The sequence below is a fragment of the Gopherus flavomarginatus genome, chromosome 2, assembly GCF_025201925.1.
Source record: "Gopherus flavomarginatus isolate rGopFla2 chromosome 2, rGopFla2.mat.asm, whole genome shotgun sequence".
In the NCBI taxonomy this organism is placed as follows: Eukaryota; Metazoa; Chordata; order Testudines; family Testudinidae; genus Gopherus; species Gopherus flavomarginatus.
Genome location: NC_066618.1, coordinates 13508643 through 13521583, shown reverse-complemented (window position 1 = coordinate 13521583; position 12941 = coordinate 13508643). Strand labels below are relative to the sequence as shown.

The following is a 12941-nucleotide window of genomic DNA, read 5'->3' as shown; positions in this document are numbered from 1 at the left end:
CTTTAATTCTTTATTAATTGAGTCCCATATCAGCCTTCCTTTATCTTGCTCTTGATCGATGTCAGACTAACAGGTCTATAATTACTCACGTCATCCCATTTACCCTTTTTCAATATTGGCATATTAGCTTTCTTCCAGTCTTATGGAACTTCCCTGGTGTTCCAAAATCTATTGAAAATCAACATTAACAGTCCAGCAAGCTCTTGCTCTTTTAAAAACTCTTGGGTGCAAATTATTCAGACCTGCTGATTTAAAAATGTCTGACTTTAGTAGCTGCTGTTTAACATCCTCTTGAGACATTACTGGAATGGGGAAAGCATTATCACCATCATAGGATGAAACTACCCCCAAATTACAGAACAGAAATATTTATTAAACACTTCGGCCTTTTTTGCATTATCATTGATAAGTCTACCATTTACATCCAGTAATGGACAAATAATATTTTTAGCATACTTTTTGTTCCTAATATACTTTTAAAAAACTTCTTTTCATTGTCCTTAATGCTGCTGACCACAGATTTCTCCTTGTGTCCTTTAGCTTCTCTTATCAATTTGCTACATGGCCGTTGTGTTGGCTGTAAGCACTGAGATACCATGGCCTCGCAGCTGCCGCTGGAACCCCTGGCATGCCAGACGGACTACTCTCATTTTGGGGGCATTGATGTGGAATACCAGCTCCCGAGAAGACCAAAGGCCTTAAGCTCGGAGGTGACCATAAGCACTCGAGCAGAGAGATGACGCGTCCATCGTCAGGGGCAGTGAGGGCTGGGGCGGATGGAACCGCATCCCTGCCCACACCAGGGAGGTATTTAGCCACCACTCTAGGGAGCCTAAGGTGCTCGAGGGAACGGTGACTACCATGACCATCGGCTCCCTGTCCGGGCGGTACGCCGAGGTGAGCCGGACTTGGAGAGGACGGAGGCGGAGCTTGGCGTGTTTGGTTACAAACTTGCGGGCAGCCATGGACCCAGGAGACTGAGACAAGTGCGAGCCGAGGTCATTGGGAAAGTCTGCAGATCTCGGATGATTGTTGCCATCGCCTAAAACCGTGGCTGTGACAAGCAGGCTCCGGCTAGGTCGGAGACCAGGATAGCCCCTAGGAAGTCCAACCTCTGCGTGGGAACCACGGTGGATTGCTCTATAGTAATCATCAGGCCTAGACCTGTGAATAAGACCGTGACGATGCCCACGTGCTGAGTGGTTTGTGTCTCAGAGTCTCCTCGGATAAGCGAATCGTCCAGATATGGAAAAACGCATATCCGACATCAGCGAAGGTAGGCGGCGACTATGGCGATACACTTGGACAATACCCGTGGGGCTGTAGAAAGGCCAAACAGCAGGACCGTAAACCAGAACTACTGACGGTTGGCTAGAAAGCGGAGGTATCTCCTGTGCGGAGGGAAGATGGCAATGTGAAAGTACGCGTCCTTCATATCGAGGGCGGCATAGCAGTCCCCAGGAGGCAAGGATGGGATAATGGTTCCCAGGGATACCATGCGGAACTTCAACCTTATCCTAAACTGGTTGAGTCCGCGCAGAACTAGGAAGGTCTGAGACCTCCGTTTGAGTGGGGAACTAGGGCACAATGGGAGTAAAACCCCCTGCCCCTTTCGTCCGTTGGCGTCTGCACCTCTTGTACGAGGAAATGCTCGTGAGAGGGGTCCCTGAAGGGGGACAAGGTTGGAACAAATTAGAGGTGGTACCCATGCTCTACCGTGCGCAGGACCCAGCGATCTGAAATTAACTGGGGCCATGCCAGGAGAAAGCGGGATTGGGATCCCGGCCTGTGATTGGTACACCGCCCTCAGGCGCACCTTGGAAGGTTCGTCTTTGGTCCCAGTGGTAATTGCGAGGGACCTTGACCTTGGCTCTTTAGGGGTCCTGACGTTTGTCTGCGGCCACCTTGGCCTCGTCGTTTGCCAAAGTCCTGTCTCTGGCTAGGCACAGAGTATGGCGGCTGGGGACAGAAAGGCCTGCGTTTGGTCGCTGGCATATGCATGCTGAGAGAGCGTCTTAGGACCCTGTTGTCCATCAGGCTTCGCAGCCTGGGGCTGTCTTTGCCGCGAAGAGGCCTTTACCAACAAAAGGTAAGTCCTGAATGGCATACTGCAGCTCCGGCCGAAGGTTTGAAGCCTGAAGCAATGAGATGCACCTCATGGCAACACCCAAGGCCAGAGTCCTGGCTGCTGAGTCTGCTGCGTCCAACGAGGCCTGGAGGGACGCTCTGGGTACCTTTTTCCCCGTCCTCCAAGACGGCAGCGAACTCTTGGCGGGAGTTTTGAAGGAGAAACTCCATAAACTAAACTACCTTCACCCAGGTGCTATAATTATAGCAGCTAAGCAAGGCTTGTTGCTTTGCCATCTAGAGCTGCAGGGCCTCTGCAGAGTACACCTGGCTGCCAAGTAGGTTCATTCGCCGAGCCTCCTTTGATTTCGGGGCTGGCGCCTGCTGGCCATGCCATTCCCTCTCCTTAACGGACTGAACGACTAGTGAGAAGAGAGGAGGACGGACAGACGAGTAGTCGTACCCCTTAGAGGGCACCATACCGGGTCCTCTACCTTCGGGACCTCCTCCACCTCAGGTTGTGGGAGGGCGTATCAGAATCGTGGCCCTAAGCATAAGATCTGCGCACGTGGGATGACACGGATGCATATCTGGATGGCCATGGAGGTACTAAAAAAAAGGCATGGGCAGAGTCTCTGACTCTATCGGACCTTGCCCAACTCGGCACCGGGGACCGGTACCAGGAGGCTTACCAGTACCTGGAACGAGATCCAGACCTGCAACCAGAACGGTGCCGGGAGGTCGACCAAGATCTCGAGGCTCGAGGTCGGGAGAGGCTACGGGAGTCACGGTACCTGTCGCCGTGCCGGAAGTCAGAACGGTGCCGATAGTAGCGGGTCGGCGAACGGGATACCGACCCGTGCGGCGAGTGCGACCAGTACCGAGGAGGAGAACAGCACTGGGACTGCAAGTGGTGTCGGGTGTGCCGACGGGACCTGGAGCGTCTGCGGGACCGTGATCAAGAACGGTGCCGCTCTGCTGTGCCGACAGAGGACGGTCAGATGACTGTATTACCCGCACCGGCGGTGCCGGGGTCAGGCAGCACCGACTCTGTCATGGCAATGAGATCCCTCGCCATTGGGAATGTCTCTGGTGTGGAGGGAACAGTAGGCTCAACCACAGTGTATACTGGGGAGCTGTCAGGCACCGGATTCGACGGCCCTCGTGGTACCGGGATCGACGGTACCGAGGTCGTCAGAGCTTCGGCAGGTGTCGGTGTCGGGCGATCCGACTTAGACAAGCTCTCTGGCTGCGGTGCAGTTGGCACGGAAGCAGCAGGAGCAGTAAGCTCAACCATGGCACGTGCCGGGGAGCCGTCAGGCACCAGATTCGATGGCCCTTGTGGGACCGGGATCGAAGGTGCCGACGTCGTCGGTGCCTCAGCCGGTGCCGGGCGATCTGACTTAGACGAGCTCTCTGGCTGCGGTGCAGTTGGCACAGAAGCAGCAGGAGCAGTAAGCTCTACCACGGCGCGTGCCGGGGAGCCGTCAGGCACCGGATTCGACGACCCTTGTGGGACTGGAATTGACTGTGCCGACGTCATCGGTGCCTCAGCCGGTGTTGGTGCCGGGCGATACGATTTAGACGAGCTCTCTGGCTGTGGTGCAGGTGGCACGGAAGCAGCAGGAGCAGTAAGCTCTACCACGGCGCATGCCGGGGAGATGTCAGGCACCGGATTCAATGGCCCTGTGGGACTGGAATCGACGGTGCCGACGTCGTCGGTGCCTCAGCCGGTGTTGGTGCCGGGCGATCCGACTTAGACGAGCTCTCTGGCTGCGGTGCAGTTGGCACGGAAGCAGCAGGAGCAGGGGGCTCAACCACGGCGCATGCCGGGGAGCCGTCAGGCACCAGCAGGAGTCGTAGGCTTTCTCAACCTCGGAGAGAGGGAGCGGTGCCGAGTCGACTGCGGTGCCGGCGACGGTCGGTGCTGAAAGGCCTTGGCAGCACCGGCGGGGTCCGGTGCCGAGGAGGCGCTTCTGCCAGCCGCTTGATCATCGCTCGGTGCCAAAGGTGGAGGGGTAAGTGAAAGTCCTGCTCCTTTTTGTTCTCGGCTTAAAAGCCTTGCAAATGGGGCACTTAGCTGTCAAGTGTGATTCCCCGAGGCACTTCAAACAGGAGTCGCATCGGCTTCTGGTAGGCCGAGCCCATTTTAAAACCCGGTGAGCCGGGCATGGGCTCCGGCACCGGGTGCGGGGAAGGGGCTACTTGCTGAACCCCGCTAACTATTACTAACTAACTAAGTTAGCAAAGGAAAACCGTATAACTATACAAATATATATATCAAAGGATTATAACTGCATAACTATATACACGAGAACTACGAGTAGCTAGGGAAGTGGAGGTCAGCTAAGCCGCGCTCCACTGGTCCAATGACCGACACGGGCGGTAAGAAGGAACTGAGGAGCGGGTGGGCAGGCAGGGGTATATATCGAGCGCCATGACGGCGCCACTCTAGGGTGCGACCTGCCGGCCCACTGAGTTGCTAGGGTAAAAGTTTTCCGACGAATGTGCACGCGCGGCGCACACACCTAACTGGAATGGATATGAGCAATCACTCGAAGAAGAATTAGAAATTCCAAGGATGTTTTAGTACTTGCAGCACAAGACCTCTAGCATGTGTCACTCAGATTGATATCTCCCATGATCATCCAGCTTTTTTCCCCTACACATTATAGATAGGTGTGTAAGGAGGCAGTCATCCTGTGCCCTAGTGTGATTTGGTGATCTGCAGCAGACACCAAAGAATATCCCATCTTGTGCTTTATCTGTTAGGACATTGATCCTTAAGCATTCAAGATAATTTTCTTCCAAGTTATCAGTAACTCAGAAACAGATAAAGCCATTTTTGACAGAGTGCCACTCCCCCTTCCCTTTTGCTGACTCAATCCTTCCTAAATTGGTTATAACCATTGATTTAACATTCCAGTCATGGGAATCATCCCACCAGATTTTAGTAATACCAACTATATCAAATTTATGCTCATAAACAAACAATTCCAATTCTTCTTTTATACCCAGGCTCCTAGTATTGACATATTGGCAATTAAAGAATTTCTTCTCTCCATGTCCTTTCGTTCCTTGATTAATTTTGTTCTCAACATCTCAATTTTGCATTGTGCTTGTATCTTCTCTCTTTCTACCTTACCCCTTTTGTTAGTAGTTTCATGACCTCCTGACAACAACTCTAGCCAGCCCGCTCCCAAGAAGAATGGTTCTGCTTCTACTAAGGTGGAAGCCATCCAACTATACTGCTCCATCCCCATGGAAGGTGAGCCAATGTTACACAAGATCAAAACACTTTATTCTATGCCACTTATCTAAACAGCAGTCTTCCAGAATCTTCTGCCTTCTGTCTTCCTTCACTCATGGGACAAGAGCAATCTCAGAGAAGTTCACTTGGACATTTTTCCTCTTCAGCATGCTTCCGAGTTCCCTGAAGTCATCTACTACCTGTGAGAGAGCCTGCAAAGCAGCGTCTTTAGTGCCAATATGAGCTATCACCAATGGATTCTTTCCCATCAATTTCAAAATCCTATCCAATATGAGAATGACATATCATATGTTGGCTCTGGGAAGGCAGCACACTGCTTTGTTGTCCACCTGTCCCTTCTAGACTGTTCTTTCAGTTCTTCTGAGTATTGAATCCCCAACAAGGATTGTCTGACTTCCTCAGACAGGCAGTTGGAGAAGTCTTTGTGGGCAAGCATGATTTTCTTAAGGGTTAGGCCAAGTTCCCATCTGCAGTCATGTCCCATATAACTCTCCATTCCCTTGGACCAGCTGGATCTGCAGAGGTATCTTCCATAGCTTCCACACTGAGGACCTGGTACCTTCAAACCACAGCTTCCAGAAAACAGCCTGATTGAGAACACAGACAAAACTGCTGTCTAAGCCCCCTGAGGAGAAGGTGGGCCAGACCCTGAAGGGGCCCATTAAACCTCTTACACTGATTTGCCAGAGGACAATGGACTGGACAATGGCCTGCCAAAGGCTCCTTGATGGAAGGGAGCCTGCTCCCTTCATGTCAGTTAGTTTGGTTTCCTTTTCAGAGTTTTGACAGCCCTGGAAAGTGAAGACTCCTGGGGCTCAACCAGACCTATGCTGCCAACCACCCAGACATTGTGTATTGGATGCTGGGTGAGTACAGGGTCCTGTTGCACCAATGGGGAGCTTTGGGAGGGCAAGCCCATGACACTGCCCTAGGGAAAAGAAAGGGTACACAAGGCACCCAAACTACAACCCCCATGACCATGAGGCACATTGGCAGCATTCCTAAAGCAATTTTTTTTCCTGTTTTCAGCTGAAATGTTTCTGGTATTTACATTTTCACAAACAGTCTCAAACTTTTCTGTGGAAAATGCAGACAAAAATTAAATTAACCATTTTCCTCAGAATTTTCCATAGAATCCCCCCATTTTCAACCAGCTTTAATAATAAACAGCCACAGAAATGACTGAGTAACTTGCCCTAGTCTACAGGGCACATCAGTGTCAGGGCCTAGGTTCCAGTGCTCAAGGTACACCAGCCCTGTGGCTGCGAGGCTCTATACTATCCACCCCCAGCGAGGTTATGCTGCTGACTTGTGCAGGTTGATCATTCTTTCTCCTTACCTGTCACTTAATGAACAGGAGATCACAGCTCCAAGGAGAAGTCCCAGCCTGTAAATGGATTGGGAGATGTCATTTAGCTCTTTTCGGTCACATGCCAGGTCAAACTGAAAGAAGGAAACAAAGTAGGTTTCATTTTAAAGGGGCTTGATTTGGTGGCTGGATTCATGATGTGCTAGCAGCACAAACATTTCCAGAGAGAACTGGAGATCAAGGTACACGGCCTATAACATCAAACCACCATTCACCTACCAAAGCACCACCCCAGTCAGCGTCTAGCGTCACTTGAGTCTTTGATGTGTTCATAGGTAATACTAACAAGAAAGATCAGACCTACAGGGTCATTCAGTCCCTCTCCCTATCAGGGCAGGATTGTCCACAAGCAATGGAGATCTCAGTACTTCCCTGGAGAGACTATTCCATCTTCTAAGGGATCTCACTGTAAGGATGCTTTTCTCAATATTCAGCCTTTCATAAATTGATCCTACTACCCTTCATTTCTCTGATACAATAAGTGCCACAGTAAACTGCTCCTCTTCCTTTTTAGTGTTAGACCCCTTCAGAGAGGTGTAAAACGTGTCCTCCTTTGCTATGTGTTGACCAACCAATTCACATTTTTTACTCTTTCTTCAATAAGTACAAGAACTTCAGCCTCCTGATTCTTTACTCTCTTCTGAGTTTCCTGAACTTTGTTAAAATGGTAATGAGTAGAGCTGGTTAAAACCAAAAACAAGAGCTTGCAAATATTTTGAAAACTTTTTATTTTTATTTTAAATTTATTTCTTCAAAAACATTTACAAAAAAGCTTTACATGTCTCAGTTTCTTCCTTTCCCCCCTTTCTCTTTTTTGTCTCTTAAAAAAGGGGGGAGGGGCAATAGGGGAGAAAATAAGAAATTGAACAATTTTGGTTTTCATTAAAAACCTGGGAAATTTAAAAACCCACTTTGTTTTGCAAAATTATATTTATATAAATATATACATATTTTCTGGCAAAAAAAATGGTGTCTTTTGTTAAATTTTCAACTGGAGGTAGTAACAAGGTGTCAAGAACCAAACACAATATTTCAAGTGCATTGCACCAGATATACCGGGAGAACCTGTTCTCACTGCCCCACGCTGTAACACCGCTACATGGATAGGCTGTAGCCTATCCACCAAGGTTCTTTTGAGGTCATTCATCACCATGACTCAGCCCTGTACACGCTCTTATGTTCTTATGTATTGTCAACCAATTCCTTACAGACAGAGACCCTTCTTTCAGACAAGTTAGCATAGTTATAGCCAGCCTGTTCAAAAATAGCTCACTTAAAGGCAGAGGGGTGCTATCCTGAGCTTCTGTCTTCCTGACAGCAGTGGGCGAACTTTTACTTCTTCAAAGCCTTTCACAATAAAAGACTAGACTAGAGCCAGGAAGGGGATCCATCATCTAGCCTGGATTCAGATGCTTAGAAGGCAATTTCAGAGCATCTAGAGTAGATATAAAATGTGACAATTAACACAGTACTCCAGAAGGCTTAAGGAGTCCAATTAGAATGCATAGATTTGGAATCTATAATTTGATTTATGCTTGGCCAGTGACTCAGGAAGGAACTTAGTGACACCATATATAAAGTGCCAAGTTGTCCCATAACTGCACTTTACAAAAGAGTTTCCCACTGGTGCTTGTCCTGGAAAGCTTAAAATCTCAAGTGAAGGGAAGATGAGACATGGGAATGGATTGAGCCATAATCAATCAGTAGAAGAAGGCAAAACAAAAAAAAGGGGGGGAGGGGGTTCTAGGAGACCTTTAAATATGGAGAGGGAAGATGGTAGTTGTGAGCATGGCTTTTCCAAACCTAGCGGGCAGCATGATAAAAGGGCTGGAAGTTGTGAGCATAGGTGCTAGAGCTAGGAGTGCTGGGGATGCTGACACACCCCTTGGCTTGAAGTGGTTTCCATCATATGCAGGGTTTACAGTTTGGTTCAATGGCTCTCAGCACCCCCACTACACAAACTGTTCCAAGCACCCCTGGTTGTGAGTAGGAGAAGAGGATGGAAGGAGAGAACACAGGGCAGAGCAGGGAAATCAAGGGTGAGGTACAGTTAGGGACAGAGCTTTTACTGTATGCTGTTAGAAGATCAGTTCCTAAGAACATAAGAATGGCCATAAAGGTCAGATCACTGGTCCATCTAGGCCACTCTCCTGTCTTCTGACACTGGCCAGTGCCACATCCTTCAGAGAGAATGAACAAAACAGTGCAACTATGGTGTGATCCATCCTCTGTTGTTTAGTCCCAGCTTCTGGCAATTAAGAGATTTAGGGACACCCAGAACATGAGGTTAAGTCCCTGACCATTTTGGCTAATAACCATTGATGGATCTATCCTCTATGAACTTACCTTATTCATTTTTCAACCCAGTTATACTTTGGGCCTTCACAAGATCCCCTGGCAACGAGTTCCACAGGTTGTGTGTGCATTGTGTGAAGAATTACTTCCTTTTGTTTGTTTTAAACCTGCTGCCTATTCATTTCATTGGGTGACCCCTTGATTCTTGCATTATATTAAGGGATAAATAACACTTCCTTATTCACTTTCTCCACACCAGTCATTATTTTATTGACTTCTATCTTATCCCCCTCTTAGTCATCTCTTTTCTAAGATGAATAGTCCCAGTCTTTTTAATCCCTCCTTGTACGGAAGCTATTTAATACTCCTGATCATTTTCCAGTTCTAATATATCTATTTTTTTTTTTTAGATGGGGCAACCTGAGCTGCACGCAGCATTCACAGTGTGGGCATACCATAGATCTATATAGTAGCATTATGATATTTTCTGCTTTATCTTCCATTTTCTAATGGTTCCTAACATTGTCTGCTTTTTTGACTCCCACTGCATATTGAGCAGATGTTTTCAGGGAACTATCCACAATGACTGCAATATCTCTTTCTGGACTGGTAACAATTAATTTAGACCCTATCATTGTGTATGAATAGATAGGATTTTTTTTTCCAACGTGCATTACTTTGTACTTATCAACAGTAAATGACATTTACCATTTTGTTGCCCAGTCACCCAGTTTTTGAGACCCTTGTAATTCTTCATAGTCAGATTTGGACTTAACTATCTTGAGTAGTTTTGTATCATCTGCAAATTTTGCCACCTCATCTTTTACCCTTTTTTCCATATTATTTATGAATATGTTGAACTGCACTGATCCCAGTACAGATCCTTGGGGGGCACCACAATTTACCTCTCTCTATTGTGAGACCGGACCATTTATTCCCACCCTTTGTTTCCTGTCTTTTAACCAGTTACTGATCCATGAGAGGACCTTTCTTCTTATCCCATGACAGCTTGCATTGCTTTAGAGCCTTTGGTGTGGTGCCTTGTCAAGGGCTTTCTGAAAGTCTAAGTACACTATATCCACTAGATCACCCTTGCCCACATGTTTGTTGACCCCCTCAACAAATTCTAACAGATTTCTGAGGCATGATTTCCCTTTTAAAAAGCCATGTTGACTTTCTTCCGCAACATATCAAGTTCATCTATGTGTCATATAATTCTGTTCTTTACTATAGTTTCAACCAACTTTCCTGGTATTGAAGTTACGTTTACTGGTCTGTATTTGCCAGGATCACCTCTCAAGCCTTTTTTAAAAATCAGTGTTACATTAGCTATCCTGCAATCATTTGATACAGAGGCTGATATAAGTGATAGGTTACATACCACAGTTAGTAGTTCTGAAATTTCATATCTGAGTTCCTTCAGAACTCTTGGGTGAATACCATCTGGGCCTGGTGATTTATTACTGTTTAATTTATCAATTTGTTCCAAAACCACCTCTATTGACACCTCAGTCTAGGACAGTTCCTCAGATTTGTCACCTAACATGAATGTCTCAGATGTAGCACTCTCCCTCACATCGTCTGCAGTGAAGACAGATGCAAATATTCATTTAGCTTCTCCACAATGACCTTGTCTTCCTTGAATGCCCCTTTATCATCCAGTGGCCCCACTGACTGTTTGGCAGGCTTCCTGGTTCTGTTGTACTTCTAAAAAAATGTAATGTTAGTTTTTGTGTCTTTTGCTAGTTGCTCTTCAAATTCTTTTTGGTCTGTCTCATTATACTCTTACACTTGACAGATTCTCCTTTCTATTTTCCTCAGTAGGATTTAACTTCCACTTTTTAAAGGATGCCTTTTTGCCTCTAAACTCCTCTTTTACTCTGTTGTTTAGCCTTAGTGACATATTTTGGTCCTCTTACTGTTTTTTTTAATTTGGGGTATACATTTAGTTTGAGCCTCTGTTATGTTTTTAAATAGTTTCCATGCAGCTTGTAGGCATTTCACTCTTGTGACTGTTCCTTTTAATTTCCCTTTAACTAGTTTCCTCATTTTTGCATAGCTCCCTTTCTGAAGTTAAATGCTACTGTGATGATTTCTTTGGTATTTCCCCCCCCCCCCCCACACACACACACACAAGGATATTGTATTTAATTGCATCATGGTCGCTGTTACCAAGTGGTTTAGCTATCTTCAGCTAAATAACCTCAATCCTGCATCGTTAAAGTCAATTTAAGTCAATGGCAAGGCTCCAAGTGGCATACCCTGTGACTGGAGATTGCTAGTGTGGTTATAAATGGGGATGTTTATTCATGAGACTTTATGCATGGCACTCTATCAGCATTTAGACCTACTGGAAAGTTTTCAACTCCTAAGTAAAAGCAAAAATTAAAATGGAAGCCTGTTTTCAAACTGGCTAATAACTAGAGCCAGGGTGGTTTTTTTTGCACAAAGTTATTTCCAACAAAATATGGCTCTCAAAAGCAAAATATTTTGCAACTGTCAAAGGTATTACATTTTCCAAAAGGTTTTCTAACCAAAATTGGTTTTGAAATTTTTAGGTTACGAAAATCAGCATTTCTGGTAGAACACTATGGTTTTGGTAATCTGAAATTTGCAAAGCATTTTGTAAAGCACGTGTGTGCGCGCACGTGTGATGATGGATTCTTTTCTAACCCTGCAAAATGGAAATAACTTCTCAGTTGTTCATGAAACCATTTCCCCCACCAGATTTGCCAGTAATTCATAAGTGAGAAAGTGGGGAATCGTTCCAATGACTTTAATCAGTTTTGGATCAGATTCTTGCAATGGGGAAGATTTAGGTTGGATATCAGGAAAAAAATTTTCACTAGGGTGTGGTGAAGCACTGGAATGGGTTACCTAGGGAGGTGGTGGAATCTCCTTCCTTAGAGGTTTTTAAGGTCAGGCTTGACAAAGCCCTGGCTGGGATGATTTAGTTGGGCATTGGTCTTGCTTTGAGCAGGGTGTTGGACTAAATGACCTCCTGAGGTCCCTTCCAACCCTGATATTCTAGGATTCTATGATTCTTAGCCTTAATCTGTCCCTAGCCACATCTGCATTTCTTGGCTTTGCCCAAACATTTAAGCACCAAAATATCTTAAAGCAGACCATTCTCGTGGTCCTTCTGCCCTGATTTTTAGGCCTAAGAAATTCAGATAGACATTAACATCTGACTAAGCATCCAGCCAGCTGGATACTATTCCAAATGATATTTTTCTTGCTTAACCATAACTAACGTTGTTTGTGAATTTTCATAATTTTAATTAGAATAAAGGAAGTCACCATGTGCAACATTCTAATTAGCGTTCCATGAATTTTTTTTTTTTTTAGAAACGTATGTCATAGATGCCATTAACAGTATGAGCATATAGGAAAATATGTAAAAATGATAAAAGCACTAAAATACAGTTACAATCCATTTTTACATTCTTCAGTATGGCAATTTGAGAGCTCTCCTTTCATTTCCAAATACATTCTTCTGTAAAGAAAAGGCACAACAGAGATCATGACTGTTTATAAAAAGCCATAAAAGTAGGGTTACTAGACATCCCATTTTTAAAAGGACAGTCCCATGTTTAAGCCCTCCTACAGGTGTCCCGACTTTTTCTTTAAAACAGCCCCTTTGGCCCAATGGCTAATCCACCACTGTGGCATGCTGTGACACTTCTATATTTTTATGTCCAATTTTGTGAGGTAAAACTTGGGGTACACCAGACAAATGAGACCCCTGAAAGGGGTACAGTAGTCTGGAAAGGTTGAGAGCCACTGGTCTAGACTATTGTCATATCAAAAGTAATTCAACCATTTATCACCTTTATGCTACAGCTAATTTGCATGCAACAGTGTCATTGGTTGTATGAGAGAGACTGCACAGATGCTGGATTACTTAGCCCAACTCCCACACTTGTGTGACAACAAGGG

At 45.9% G+C, this 12941-nt stretch overlaps 1 pseudogene; it reads right to left on the bottom strand.

Moving 5' to 3' along the window:
* Nucleotides 1-12941, bottom strand: part of LOC127046016 (solute carrier family 22 member 13-like) — a 43349-nt pseudogene that overhangs the window by 17739 nt on the left and 12669 nt on the right.